At 31.7% G+C, this 13,948-nt stretch overlaps 1 pseudogene; it reads right to left on the reverse strand.

Annotated features, from left to right (window-relative positions):
* Positions 1–1,561: 1,561 nt before the first annotated feature.
* On the reverse strand, positions 1,562–11,924 carry LOC142619201 (TMV resistance protein N-like; annotated as a pseudogene).
* Positions 11,925–13,948: the final 2,024 nt, after the last annotated feature.

The raw sequence follows: 13,948 nt of genomic DNA on the forward strand, positions 1-13,948 counted from the left end.
GTTTGATTCCTAAAGGCATGACACCAATGATTAGGAAGAATATACATGATAAGGAAGGAAATACTATGAAAAGAACATTGGCATCATCATCTGTAGACATGTCAATTATAATACGTATATATGTTATAATTAAAGGAAGAAAACAATTAATTATTGACTCATTCCTAATGAGTGTAATTAAAGTTGCCTCTTGACAGTTTCAGAAGGCATGGCTGTCAAATTGAAATTTTAGGGATTTAAATTTAATAATTGAAATTCTGTATATTAAATTGTAGAATGGCCAAATTTGCAAAAGTCAAATAGTAATTTACCTAAGAAATATATATATATATATATATATATATATATATATAAAATGAAGATAATAAACAATAACAATATACTTATAATTCATAGAAAGTTATGTTCTTTTTGTTAAATGCACCAACACTTTTAATAACAAAAGAGCAAGGGTCACAAACTATTTGTAGTAGTATAAGCACTGATTGAAACAGAAATTTAACTAGTACATGTTGTAATGGAAATTACCTATCTTGTAAATACCATCCTCGTATTTCCATTGAGGTGTTGAAGAAGAAGAAAATGATGGTGATGGTGATGACGTACACCTCATTGGGCGGCTCATGGAAGGCATAAAAAATATACAGAAAAAATTTGAAGCACAATATGTATAGAACTGAAGAAACTAAGTTAAGAAAGGAACATAAATTAGTGAAGAAGAAAACAATTTGATGTGTGTGTGTATATATATATATATTAAGGAGGGAATAAAAGTAGAAAAATTGAAGAGATGAATGTGAGTGAAAAGTGAAAGTGAAAGATTTGGGAGTAATTGTGAAACAGCAAAAGGCAGTGGAAATAAACGCTGGGCTGGATTCAGTTGCTATCAGATTATTGCCCATTTGGTTAAAGAATTAAGTAATGTTCTGTGTATGTGTGTGACAGAGAGAAAGGAAGCCCTTCAGTAAGTCCAACTCTAAGCTGATAATTCCGTTAAACTTGATAATTCCGTTAGTTTAAAATTAAACCTAAACTTTTAAAATTATATCTATTTAACCCATAACCTTTTTTCTTGTTTTCATTGAGAATCTAGCAAGTACATGCACATACATCTCATTTAGAGTGTCGTACCAGTATCATATTAGTGTCGTATTAGTCTTTTTAAGTTATAATTTTTCAAAAATTGTTCATGTCGCCATATTGTACCTGTAATCATGTCTATTTCCGTGCTTCCCAACTGAGAATAGAAAGGGACCACTACTAACAAGATTTTAATCATTATTTACATTCCACTATAATAATATCATTTACATTATTGTAGCATAATTTTGATATAAAGATAGGCCAAGGAATTATAAGATCATTTTTATTTAGAAAAAAAAAAAACACATTTTGTTTCCTCATATTTGTTACAAGAATCTCTCTCAATTGTCCTCTCTCTTGCTTTTGACATCTATAACATCAATAAAAATCCAACTATGCATTCCAAACTAGTTTAGTCAACAAGCCTAATACGTCTCAATACCCACCAATTTTAACTAAATATAGATTTGAGACCTGTTGTTCCAATATGAAATAGTTATAGGATTTGCAATATTCAAGCTTTACAATCAATTTGAGCATAAATATGGTAAATTACAGTAAGAAGAAGAAGAAAAGGGAGGGAATGGGGTGGGGGGAAAATTAAGTAAAAGGAAAAAAATTTTGTACTATAATAACTTGCTTTTGCCAATTTGTGAAACTTGTTCCATGGGCAAACAGAAATGTTTTTACATTGTAGCCAAATAAATAAATGAGCTTGTACAATAGTCTCTAAATCCGATCGGAAGGAATTACTGGATTCCCAACCAGATAATATGCTCCAAGATAGACATAGGCTCCTTTATGTTGCTAGCTGATTCCTCCAGTGATATAAAGCAACTTCTACATTAGGCTGATATGCTGGTTTATATTTAGAAGAAAGATATTAATAGTATAATGGTTAGGCCATAACTATCAAGTAGGCTAGTCCCTGGAAGAAGATTACTGAACTTGATGAAGCTTTCAAAAGTATTTGTAGACTGTTTAATTGTAAGTCCATATTCTAGAATGAAGACTGAATTAATGCTTATCTGATCATATTGCGTGATTGATAAAAAAAAGAAAAGAAAGTAATAGCTTTTAAGCTTGTCCAAAATTCACGACTCAAGCTCTAATATAGGTTAACTCAAATAAACTGCATGAGAGAAATGTGAGAAAGGGACCTGAAAGTATAGCTTGTAGGTGATAGCAGTTGGCTCAATTGAACTTCACTTCATCCTAATATCTGAAACCATAGAAATCATATCTGATTAGGACTAGAACCCGCCAAAACACAAAAAGATCCAGGCTATATTGTCATTATGAAACAAGATGAAAGGATATCTCACACTAACACATTTACAAATCATCATAATATATAAATTCATTACAACATACCAGGTTTTTTATCCAAAAAAAAAAAAAAAAACAGTCAGATTGACAGAGACGCTTGTGCACATCAGATAGCAGTAGCCTCAATTAAAATTCATGCTATGAAAATCCTCCTTCCTATTTTGCAGTCAATCAATGTTTGAAAAGAACATTGGCATCATCAGCTGCAGACATGTCAATTATGATCTGTATATATGTAAAAACCTTAGTTAGTATAGTACTATAATTAAAGAAAGAAAAGAATTAATTATTGACTCATTCCTAATGAGTGTAATTAAAGTTGCTTCTTGAGTGTTTTTGAAGGCATGGCTCAAATGATTCTAAAGTATGAACATGTTAAATGTTCAAGACTTAACACTAAAATTAATGCTTATTTGGTACAATAGCTAGATTTATAAAAACTCATACTTCCAAAGTTTTCTTGACAATGTGTCATTTATTTATACCCTCGACGGTTACAGACAGTTATTAGCAGTTGTTCATCCACGTGTCTGTCTATCTTTAGGCTTGAATGAAACTTGCCGTGATGTCAGGTGCTGCTTGTAACTTCTGCAACTACATCACCGCCACTTGTTTTTACTTTCTACACTATTAAATAAATTAATGACTTCCATAGAAACTGCCGCATCTGCTTCCCATATCTTTCTCTATGCTCTCATGTTTACTGGTGTAATCTCCTTGTTGTGCCACTTGTTGCATTCTTAGCTGCTTAGGAAAATTTTAATTTATTACCAACAGAACCCTCGTAAGTATTGACACGGCTATTGCTACATTGTGCAATTGATTGGTTGAACTCTTCCACATCTTCCTCGTATACCAAACTGACCCCACATTTCTGCGTAACCCAGGATGGGTTAGTGGTCTCAAATAGAACCTCAATCTGATTGCATTCACCATTCCAACCAGTAGCAAACCAATCATCACGGGATAGATACAATAGACAAATGTGGTCCGCACCTAATTCCATCCCAAAGAAAATTTCAGCGGCACAGTGACTGTGAGGCATATCACCAAGGGCTATCACGCGAGCTCTAAGACCAGATGTTTTGCCATGCTCCTCAGCATTAGCAATAATAGGCGAATATGATGCATACAAACAAGCACAGAGAGCAAATCCCATCCATCTACTATTACACCAATTTGGAGGCGGCACTATACTTACTGAATTCGACACACTTCGATGTTTTAACCACTGTGGAATTTTAGATCCAGGAATAATTAATTGAAATTCAGATCTAGATCCACCCTCTTTCCTTTTGGTATTAGTTTCAAACCCAGTTTTTCGACAAAGGAGTCCCTGTACCCAAAAAAAAACACATGATTACAATATTCCACTTAATAAATACAGTAGAGAGGTCAAGAGCCTTATAGATCAACTGGTGCTTTTTGGTGTTTCTAATGAAAATTTATTGGCTTAAAATCCCCCTCCAACTATCAAATTATCAAAATAGAAAAATCAAAAGAGAGACAGAGACAGAGACAGAGAGTACCTGTAGGTAATGGTTCAATAATGTAAATGCCACTTCACCTTTGCTCTCATCATACTGACAACCGAAGAGGGAGCGAGGTTGTAACGAACTGCTCATCTTGAATAGTGCTGGTGATGGTTCTAGGGAATAACAACCTCTAGCATTTATATATCTTACAGTTGGTGGAAGCTCTGGCAATGATCGAAGCTGATCCCAGTGGCACAAATCAAGAGTTTCCAGTTTCAAAAGTTGACTGATGCTTGCAGGCAGTGTGACACATTTGGCCGAACTTAGTGTTAAATTTTTTAGCGAGGATAAGCGACCAATACCTGTACTAAGCCCTATTCCTTCAAGACGAGGCAACCTAACATTAAAGAACTTTTTCTCTAATGGATGTCTTAATCCAATTCGACTCAAATCAAGTTCTTTCAAACAATTTATTTTCCACAGGTTCTCTGGCAACTCAACAATTTGCGATCATCCGGAAAGAACAAGTTTTTCAAGAGACCTCAAGCCATCCATGTTGCTTGGAAGACGTTCAATATTTTCACAATTTCTTAGATCTAATACAGTAAGGGCAGTCAAACACCCAATTGACGAGGGTAGTTTCTCAATAGCAGTCCCACTCAAATCAAGTTCTGATAGGCTTTTCAATATTCCCTCAAATTCTGGCACCTTCCTGAATTTTGAGCAGCCACAAAGCCTTAGAGTTGTAAGAGACTCCATTTTAGTAGTCATTCTTGGAAGATTGATAAGTGAGTGACAGTGTTCCAATTCTAAAATAAAAAGCCTTCTTAGTTTCCCAACAGAAGGGTGGATCTCGACCAAATTACTACACCAACTAAGATATAATTTCTCAAGAATCGGAACCCCTTTGAAGTTAGGTGTCTGGATAAGGTTTTCAGAATGTCTGAGATCGATGCATTTTAACTTGTCCAAATTCTGATAAAAAAAAAAAAAAAACTTGCATTAAACACATAATTTGTTTTTAATAAGACCTCTCCAAAAAAATGGAGTAAGGCTGCCTACCATAACTTTTCCCAAACCTTGTAAAAGTGGGAGCTTTGTGCATTAGGAATAACCTTTTAAGGAAATTATATTTTATAATGACTAGAGTAAACTCAAATACCCAGGGAGTTTGTTGATGCTACTCCTAAAGAAAAGAAGGATTATAAAAAGAACAAATTTACCTTTACTCCGCGCCAAAGATACTTGATGTGGCTAAATGGTAAATTAAGTTCAACAAGCTCTTTTGGTCTGAAACTGGATGGCAAACATTTTGAACCATAATTAAACCATTCAAGTAATCTTAGGTCATTAGAAAGATGACTGAGGCCATTAGGGATATCCTCATTATCAATTATGAGCAATCTAAGATTGATCATCTTTGAAAAAGGTTTAGAAAAGGCTTCAATGCTCCGGTATTCTTTTTCTAGCTGAGAAGACTTTAGTACTATGGCTTGGATTGCTTCTGTTGCCTAAGCATCAAAAGAGAAAGGATCGGTAAAAATTCACTACAGAAGATAAGAAGACTATAAATACTCAAGTGTGTACTGTATTAAAGGAAGTAAAAATAGCGAGATCCTGAATTTTTCTGATATGTAACCTCCTCTTAACAATTGGTGGAATCAAGTAGAGTAAGGTGGGAAATTTCTCCAATTAGCCCTTTTGGGAAACAATTTAATTTTTGCATCTTCTTCCCTCAACCAAAAAAATAGCCTCGAATATTCAGCCAAATAAATTTTTTTTTTTTAAAGCCCCTTGAATGGTGGACCAAACTTCAAATCATATACTATATAATAAAAATTGGATCTTAGAGGCCATGATTGCATCAAGTGGCTATCTTCTCTATGCAACAATTATCAAATTGATTTATCATATTAATTGTTATAATACTTGTTAGTATATATAAAACCTAACAGTTTAATTTATTAAAACTCTCTTCATAGAAATAAAAAATTATACTCTAACTAAAATTCTATTTATCTTAATATTTGTTAGGGTGGTATAATTTAGGTAACACTCTATTATCTAAGTTTCAAGAAACTTAAAATACGCTTCAACTAAAATTATATTACCAAAAATTTGAAGAAATTTATAATAAATTTTAATATTTATTTCAATAATTTTAATCATATATCATAGTTTTTATTTTATTTTATTGTAATGTAATAAAACTTCCACAATACATATTGTCCTCAAGTCAAGTGGCCATATGTGTGTATATTATAACAGTTTGAGTTTCAAGTGGTTCACTAATTATTATGATAGTTTTAATAATATTTGTAAATTTTGTTTTTTGTAATTAATATCTGCATCGCACATGCATACCACTAGTTTAACAATAAAAAATAGACTAACTTGCAAAATACCAGTTAAGAGTCACCGGATAAAATAAAAAAATGTTAGGAGTTTGTTTTTCTAAGGAATAAGAGGAGAATATATATTAAGAGTAAGACAAATTTAATAGTTTACTTAAGAATGGATCACCCCTCAAATAAGATTGGCAGTATCCTCCAACCAAACTTTGTCTCTACTAGAATTATGAATAAAAATCCTTTGTTCCATTTTTTGCATTTCATTTTACACTCCACCAATCACAATTTGTCACATAATATTTTTTGTTTTCTTATAAAATAACCAAAGTTTTTTTTTAAAAAATCACACATGGAAACTTGTATTTGGCATGGTATAAAGTAGAGCACAAAAGGAGGAGAAAATATTTTGTATCAAATGATATCATGTCAGTGATATTAAAATCTAATAAGTGTGCAATATGTCAGTAAAAAATAACTATCTTACTAACAAATGAAAGACATGTGTTAGTGGGTAGTTATTTTTATACACATGTCTCTCATTTATTGGGTTTTGAATTTTGATATAAATGATGCGATATCATTTTACACAAAATACGTTTTCCAAAAAACAAGGGATAAGGGATTTCTATTTCTAAAATTACAAGCCTATAATCTACAAGATGCAATATTAGCATCATGTTTAACAGTATTGAACCTGAATTTACAGCTTTGAAAATGACGCAATAATCTCTTCATCTCTTCTAGTAAACGACCAACAATTAAGGGTCCTATTATTTAATAATAATTTGGATTCTCAAAAAAAAAAAAAACCTAAAAGATCGCTGTACAACATGTCAACAAGTGTTAAAGTATTATTCTTTGAGAGAGAGTTTCAACTTATGGCGTCTGCTCCTGATGATAGATCTTTATTATCAAATTAAGATACCAATCAGTTTTTTGTGTAGACAGGGATTAAACCCTAGATCTCTTATATAACCTTCAGAAACTTTACCAGTTGAGCTAACTGGAACCCATTTAAAGTATTCTTCTTAATTTCGCCTTTAAATTCATAGACTAAGATTTTTTTTTTTATACCATACATTAATTTATTTATTTTTTGAGAAAAACCATACATTAAAATAAGGAAGGTGCAATTCTTTATGATAATAAGGAAGGTGCAATTCTACCTTCTAGAAATTCATGACCAAGGGAAAAAGGAAAACAATCTAAAAGGAAAAGAAAAGAAAAAAAGAAAAGAAAAGATGAAATTACAACATTATTTTTAAAGTGATGACAAAAAATATAGCCTTTTGTTTTAGTTAGTAATCAAGAGATGAAAAATTGGTTGATTACATCAAGAAAGATGAATTGAAATTATATATATAATAATCACACTATCACATTATGTTTTCAAAATATAAGATCTAATTATAGACAATATACTAGCATGTTAAATGAAAGTTTGTATGTTATATTTTATTATCAAAGTACCTAGGCAATTACATATATGTTGGATGGTTTGTTTGTTTGTTTGTTTTTTTTTTTTTTTTTAAGAACAAAATTTTTGACTGAAATTGTGTTAATATACCAACTAAATATTGTTTGCTGAAATAAAATTCTAGCTTTGTCATTGTTCTTACCGTTCCTCTCGTCAATACATGAACCAAATCCTTATAAAGCCATATCCTGCTGCACTTTCCAGGCTCTCCACGAGATTCTCGATGAACAATTTCTCTACCCATATCTTGTAGTAGATCATGCATCCACAACTTCTTTCCTTCTATGGTCAAGAGAGATTTATTCACTAGAACACTTACACCAATTCTTGCATCAAAACCACAATTCTCTAATATTTCTATTACTCGATCTTTCATCTCACCTCGAAAGAAACATGCAATATCCAAGAATATCTCCTTCCACATTTCCTCAAGTCCATCGTAACTTACTTTAAGTATATCAAATATTTCTCTCTTAGGAATTCTTTTAAAGTTGTCCAACGCACTTTGCCATTCATCCATTGTTCTTCCAATCAAAAAGGAACCCAAAGTAACAAGAGCTAATGGAAGGCCTTTAGCATAGTACACAACATCTTGGGAGAGCTTCATATAACCTTCTTTGGGTTGCTCATTTTTGAAGGCTTTCAAACAAAAAAGTTTTAAAGCATCATCAATGTTTAGTGCATTAGGCTTATATATTTCATGCACTCCATGCTGAACCAACAAATGTTCATCTCTAGTTGTTATTATTATCCAACTTCCCAATCCAAACCAACTATGCTCTCCAGCCAAGTTTTGTAACTGGTCCAATTGGTCAACATCATCTAGAACAACTAGAACTTTTTTATAACAAAGCCTATCCTTGATCATGTCAACTCCTCGATAGACGTCCCTTATATTTATATTTCTTTCCTCCAAAATTTCTTCAAGAAGTTGTTGTTGTAATAGATGCAAATCACCTTTTTTGGATATTTCTCTAACATTAGCAAGAAAGCTAGAACCTTCAAAATGATTATGGAACATATTATAAATAGCTCTAGCAAGAGTTGTCTTTCCCAAACCTCCCAAGCCACAAATCCCAATCATGCAAAAATTGTTCCCAAGACCTAAATACAAATTGATCAATTTCTCTACTGAAGAATTTATTCCAACCAAGTCATTAGTAATGCATGAGAAACTTGAACTCAATTTATGTAATATCACTTCCACAATATGTTGGATAAATATTGACTCCTGCCTGTGGAAAAGATAGAATAATAATTACGTGATTGTCCAAACCAAACTTAAACCCTCAGGGATGGAACAAAAATACTAGGCAATAATACTCCTTGGTCAAACAAATATGAAGTCATTAGCTCAAGCAATGTGGATAGAACCACCCATATAAGAATTGTAAGATGATATCAGATATACATAGTTTTTGTTATATTAAATTGAAAGAGACTCATCGAATTTCGTTAATAACTTGTAGACAATTGTTGTTCGGTTGTTCCTTCCTAAGACAGTGGGCCTTCCTATTCATAGAACCAAAAAGAAAAATGAAAAAGCATACAAGAGGGAGAGAAACAGGGGATGCCAGTAGGTTAGCAATGATATTAGCCCTTTACCAAAACCAAAAAAAAAAAAAAAAAGGCAGACACTCCTCCAATTAATTTTACAGCATACTCATTCGAAATTTTGTTGTTGATTAAATTTTTACTCTCTCTCTCTCTCTCTCTCTCTCTCTCTCATAGGATTGGATATTGGAGTTGGAGGGAGAAGAAAAGGGGAAAGGAAATTGGTGGATAAATTTGACCGTAAACAACAAAATCTATTAATTTGGAGAGAACTTTAATGGTTCCATTTTAGTCCAAATTTTAGGGCTAGAGTTTCAACCTATGAGGTTCGTTTATAATAATTGTGTTCTATACTATTAAACCAAGACACTAATCGGTTTTTCATGTAGGCATGGATTGAACTATAGATCTCTTATTCAATTATCAGAGTTTTTACCGGTTGAGTTAATTGAAATTGATAATCATTCATTTTCCCTTGTGTACGTGTTTTGTTTCTTAAAAAAATTAATAATACAAAACAAACAATCAAACTTTTGTGTATTATAATGTAAAATAGCCAAACCACAAAGGGTAAATTGTAATTTATCCAAAAAATATAATAAAGATAATAAACAATACTAACAGATTTACAATTTATATAAATTTATGTTCTTGAATAGTGTAGTTCCTTTTAATTGCAAGGGTCTCAAATGAAATTATAAAAAGAAAACTCTAGCTTTTACTTTAAAGAGAGATAGAGAGATTAAGGCCGGCCCAAAAAAGTTTAAGGCTCAAGGCTGACTATGAAAATTTTAAAGGGACCTTTTTATATCAAAACATTACTTAAATAATATTTAATTTATTTTCTATTTCAAATCTAATTCTTACTTGTTAATATGACTAATTCTCCCATAATGAGCTAATGATACTGTATATTTTACAATATAGATTTTACAAATTGACGAAGTGTCATCAATTTTTTTTTTTTAAAGTTACTCAAACATTCATTTATTATATTATTTAAGTAGTACCAATCATATTCCTACCATATCAATTTGTAAGTTTTTTGTCATACAATTTGTAGCAACTTTAGCATTTTTAGTTCACATAATGATGATTTGGTTGTATTTCTATTAATTCTTTTTTTTTTTTTTTTTTGTGGAGAAAATATTAAAGTTACTATAGATTTTATTACAAAAAACTTACAAATTGATGTGACAATGAGGTATTACTTCAACAAAAGAATAATTAGTATTTCAATTTATAAGACCTATCTAGTAAAACTTGTAATTAACGGGCATAATTCTAAAATTTTGAGCCTTCTTAACAGTGGAAAAAAGGAACATATAGCTCTGCATATATTTTTTGAATTAAAAAAAAAAAAAAAAACCAAACCTTATTGCCCTATATTTTGGGCCTTTCTATGTTAGGGGGCATGAAAGACAGAGTGACTGGGAAGTATAAGCACCTCCTACACGGAGTCCTAGAATATAACAACATAATTTTAACTAGTATATGTAATACCTCAATCTTTGCATATTATTATACATTCCAATGGCTATTTATATGCTTCATGGTTTGTGAAAGATTGTTCATATATTAATATTGTAAGAGGTATATATATATACTTCATGGTATATGAAAATATTGTTTATATATTTATAAAAACAAATTTCTCATGGAAATTACCTATCTTGTAAATGCCAACCAGAGAGATTGGCCACTTCTCTCAAAGCAGCCCTCCATGTTTCCACCACCTCCATGTTCTCTTTAAAACATTCTTCATGTTCGTTAAAAGCTTGTCCAAAAGGTCCTGTTTGTTTTCGTACATCAGATGGATCCACATCATAGAAAATTGGCAAAATTGTCAATCCTCTATTTTTCATGCATTTAACGATCTCTGCAAGTTCTTTTAAGCACCATGTCGAAGATGAATAGTTTCTTGAGAAAATGACAATAGCAAACCTCGATTCTTCTATTGCTTTCCAAAGCTCTAGTGAAATTGGTTGTCCTCTATCAAGTTCTTCATCGTCCCTAAAGGTCGAAATACCCTTACGTTGCAAAGCAGCATATAGATGATCTGTAAAATTTCTACGGGTGTCCAAACCTCTAAAGCTAAGAAACACCTCGTATTTCCTCTTAGGTGTTGAAGAAGAAGAAGATGGTGCTCCTTGAGTGCTCATGAAAATTTTAAACTATAATATGGATAGAAAAAGAAAAAAGTTCATTCAATTAAAACTGAAGAGAAGGAAAGTAAATTAAAGAAGAAAAATACAATTTGATGTGAATTTTTCATTTTGAGGACAAACTGAAAGGAAAATAATAAAAGTGATGAATATGTGACTTACAGATTTGGATTCGATATCACAGTAGTAGTGATTGTAATGCTCGGAATCCTCCTGAAACAAAGCCGGATCCAATTCTTTTTAGATATAGGAATGGAATCTGTGCTTTCTTTCTCCGTGTGTTTGTGTTCACAACTTCGTTATCCTCTATTTTAAGTCAAGTCAACAACTCATCTGCGTCTTAAATGCCTATTTTCCTCTGTTACTGGCTACTGCTACTTTCCCAATCCATTCATTTATCTTTTTTACTTTCTTTAGAAAAATATATAAATAAATAAAAGGACAGACTAATTTCGTGGTGACCAGCATGAACCTTTAGGGGAAATTTCCTTTTTACTCAGAAGTTTCCTTGCTATTCTTCTTGTTCGGACTTCGGATGATTGGTCTTTTTCTTTTTTTATTCCTTTTGTTCGGACTTCGGATAATTGGTCTTTTTCTTTTCTTTATTCCTTTAGAAAGATATACGGTGTATGGTTCAATTTTTTTTTTTTTTTTTAGAGTTTCATCTAACAATGTCCGCTCTTAATAATAACTCTTATTATCAGACTAAGACACTAATTGATTTTTGGTATAGGGGGGATTGAACCTCAAATTTCTTATTCAATCATCAAAAATTTTACCAATTGAACTAACTGGAACCCACATTTTATTTGAAATATGCTATACTATGTTATGTATGCAAACTTTTAACGATATTTTTGTAATAAATTATAAGTGATAGGTTTTACGAATTATTATTAGTGGGTAAAAAGTAATTTTAGTGGTGAGTTCAAATTAAAACCAGTAACTACTAACAAATTATATTGTGGAGGAAACACTTCTTTTCCTATTTTTACTTCCCTATTGGGAAAATTATTGGTACTTCTAGTAATGTAGTGCTCTATTTTCTTACATTCATAATGGATTCTATCATAAATTTAATTAGTAGAATACAGTTATGCACCATAGATATAAGAGGAGAGAAAACCACATCACCAATTCCAAAACCAAAAGTATCTAATAATCACTTTCCTTATCAACTCTTACAATAATCACTTTCCTTATCAACTCTTACCCTGTTTTATTATTATTATTATTAACTACAATGTTACTATTTTCATTGATTTATTTTGCTTTAAAAATAAATTTAGTAAATGTAAACTATACCCAAAAATAGTAGGATTTTAAAAATTGTACATAAGCCAAAGATAAATAAATAAATAAATAGTTGAACTTTTAACAATATGCACTAAGATTTTGAAATCGCCTATAATATGGCTCATATAATCTCAAGAATATCATGACTTTTTTTTCTCAAATGATTCCGACAATCAAGAATATATATATATTCAATAGAGTTAGAAATTTTATTGAAAAAATAATGAAAGATTACCTCAAATCACAGTATAGGCGGTGTTTCCCCTTGCCAAGTTGTGAGGACTTTAATGCGATAGGCATGTAATGTTTATTCTTTAGCCAAACGTAGTGCTCCTCTAAGGTTTTTAGTTAGCTAAATAATTTTTAACTCCTAATCATGGAGTCCACGTTTATTATTTCTTCTAAAAGATTAAAAAAATGACCACATCTCTAATTTTCTAAATTAAAAAGTAAAAACAAATTATAAAAAAAGAATAGAGTTTTTGTTAAAAATATTTATATATATTTCTAGGATTTGTTATTATGGCATAAGAGTAATTATAAGGAGAAAAAACAATGCATTAATAATGCACAAACTTTTCTATTTTTATGAAATACATTAAATACATTTTGAATTAATGAGTTATGTAGAATATATATATTCCACATCGGGTAATTACTAGGTAGATCTGGGCTTTATTATGGTATCTGAGTTGGCCCGAAAACCTCGTGTGGGCTCAGAGACACTTTCCCACGATTTGTTTGATTGTGTGATGTGTGGGGATATGTGATAAGTCCCACATCGGGTATTTACTGGGTAGATTTGAGTTTTATTAACAACTACAAAGAGTCTTAATTATGACTAGTCATTTTGAGGTAAAGTGCAGATGTGGCTAGCACTTTTTCTTGGGTCGTTATATATGGTATTAGAGTCGGCCCGATAACCTCGTGTGGGCTCGGAGGTACTACCTCACAAAGTGGGCCCTAACGAGGACGTTAGGGATTTAACTGGGGGAGATTGTAATGCCCCCAATTTGATTGATTGTGTGGATGTGTGATGAGTCCCACATCAGGTATTTACTAGCTAGATCTGGGCTTTATTAACAACTACAAGGAGCCTCATTTGTGACTAGCTCTATTAAGGTATAGCGCGGATGTGGCTAGCACTTTTTCTTGGGTTGTTATATATGGTATCAGAGCCGGCCCAATAACCTTGTGTGGGCTTGGAGACATTACCCC

Source organism: Castanea sativa, chromosome 12 (assembly GCF_040712315.1).
Source record: "Castanea sativa cultivar Marrone di Chiusa Pesio chromosome 12, ASM4071231v1".
NCBI lineage: Eukaryota > Viridiplantae > Streptophyta > Magnoliopsida > Fagales > Fagaceae > Castanea > Castanea sativa.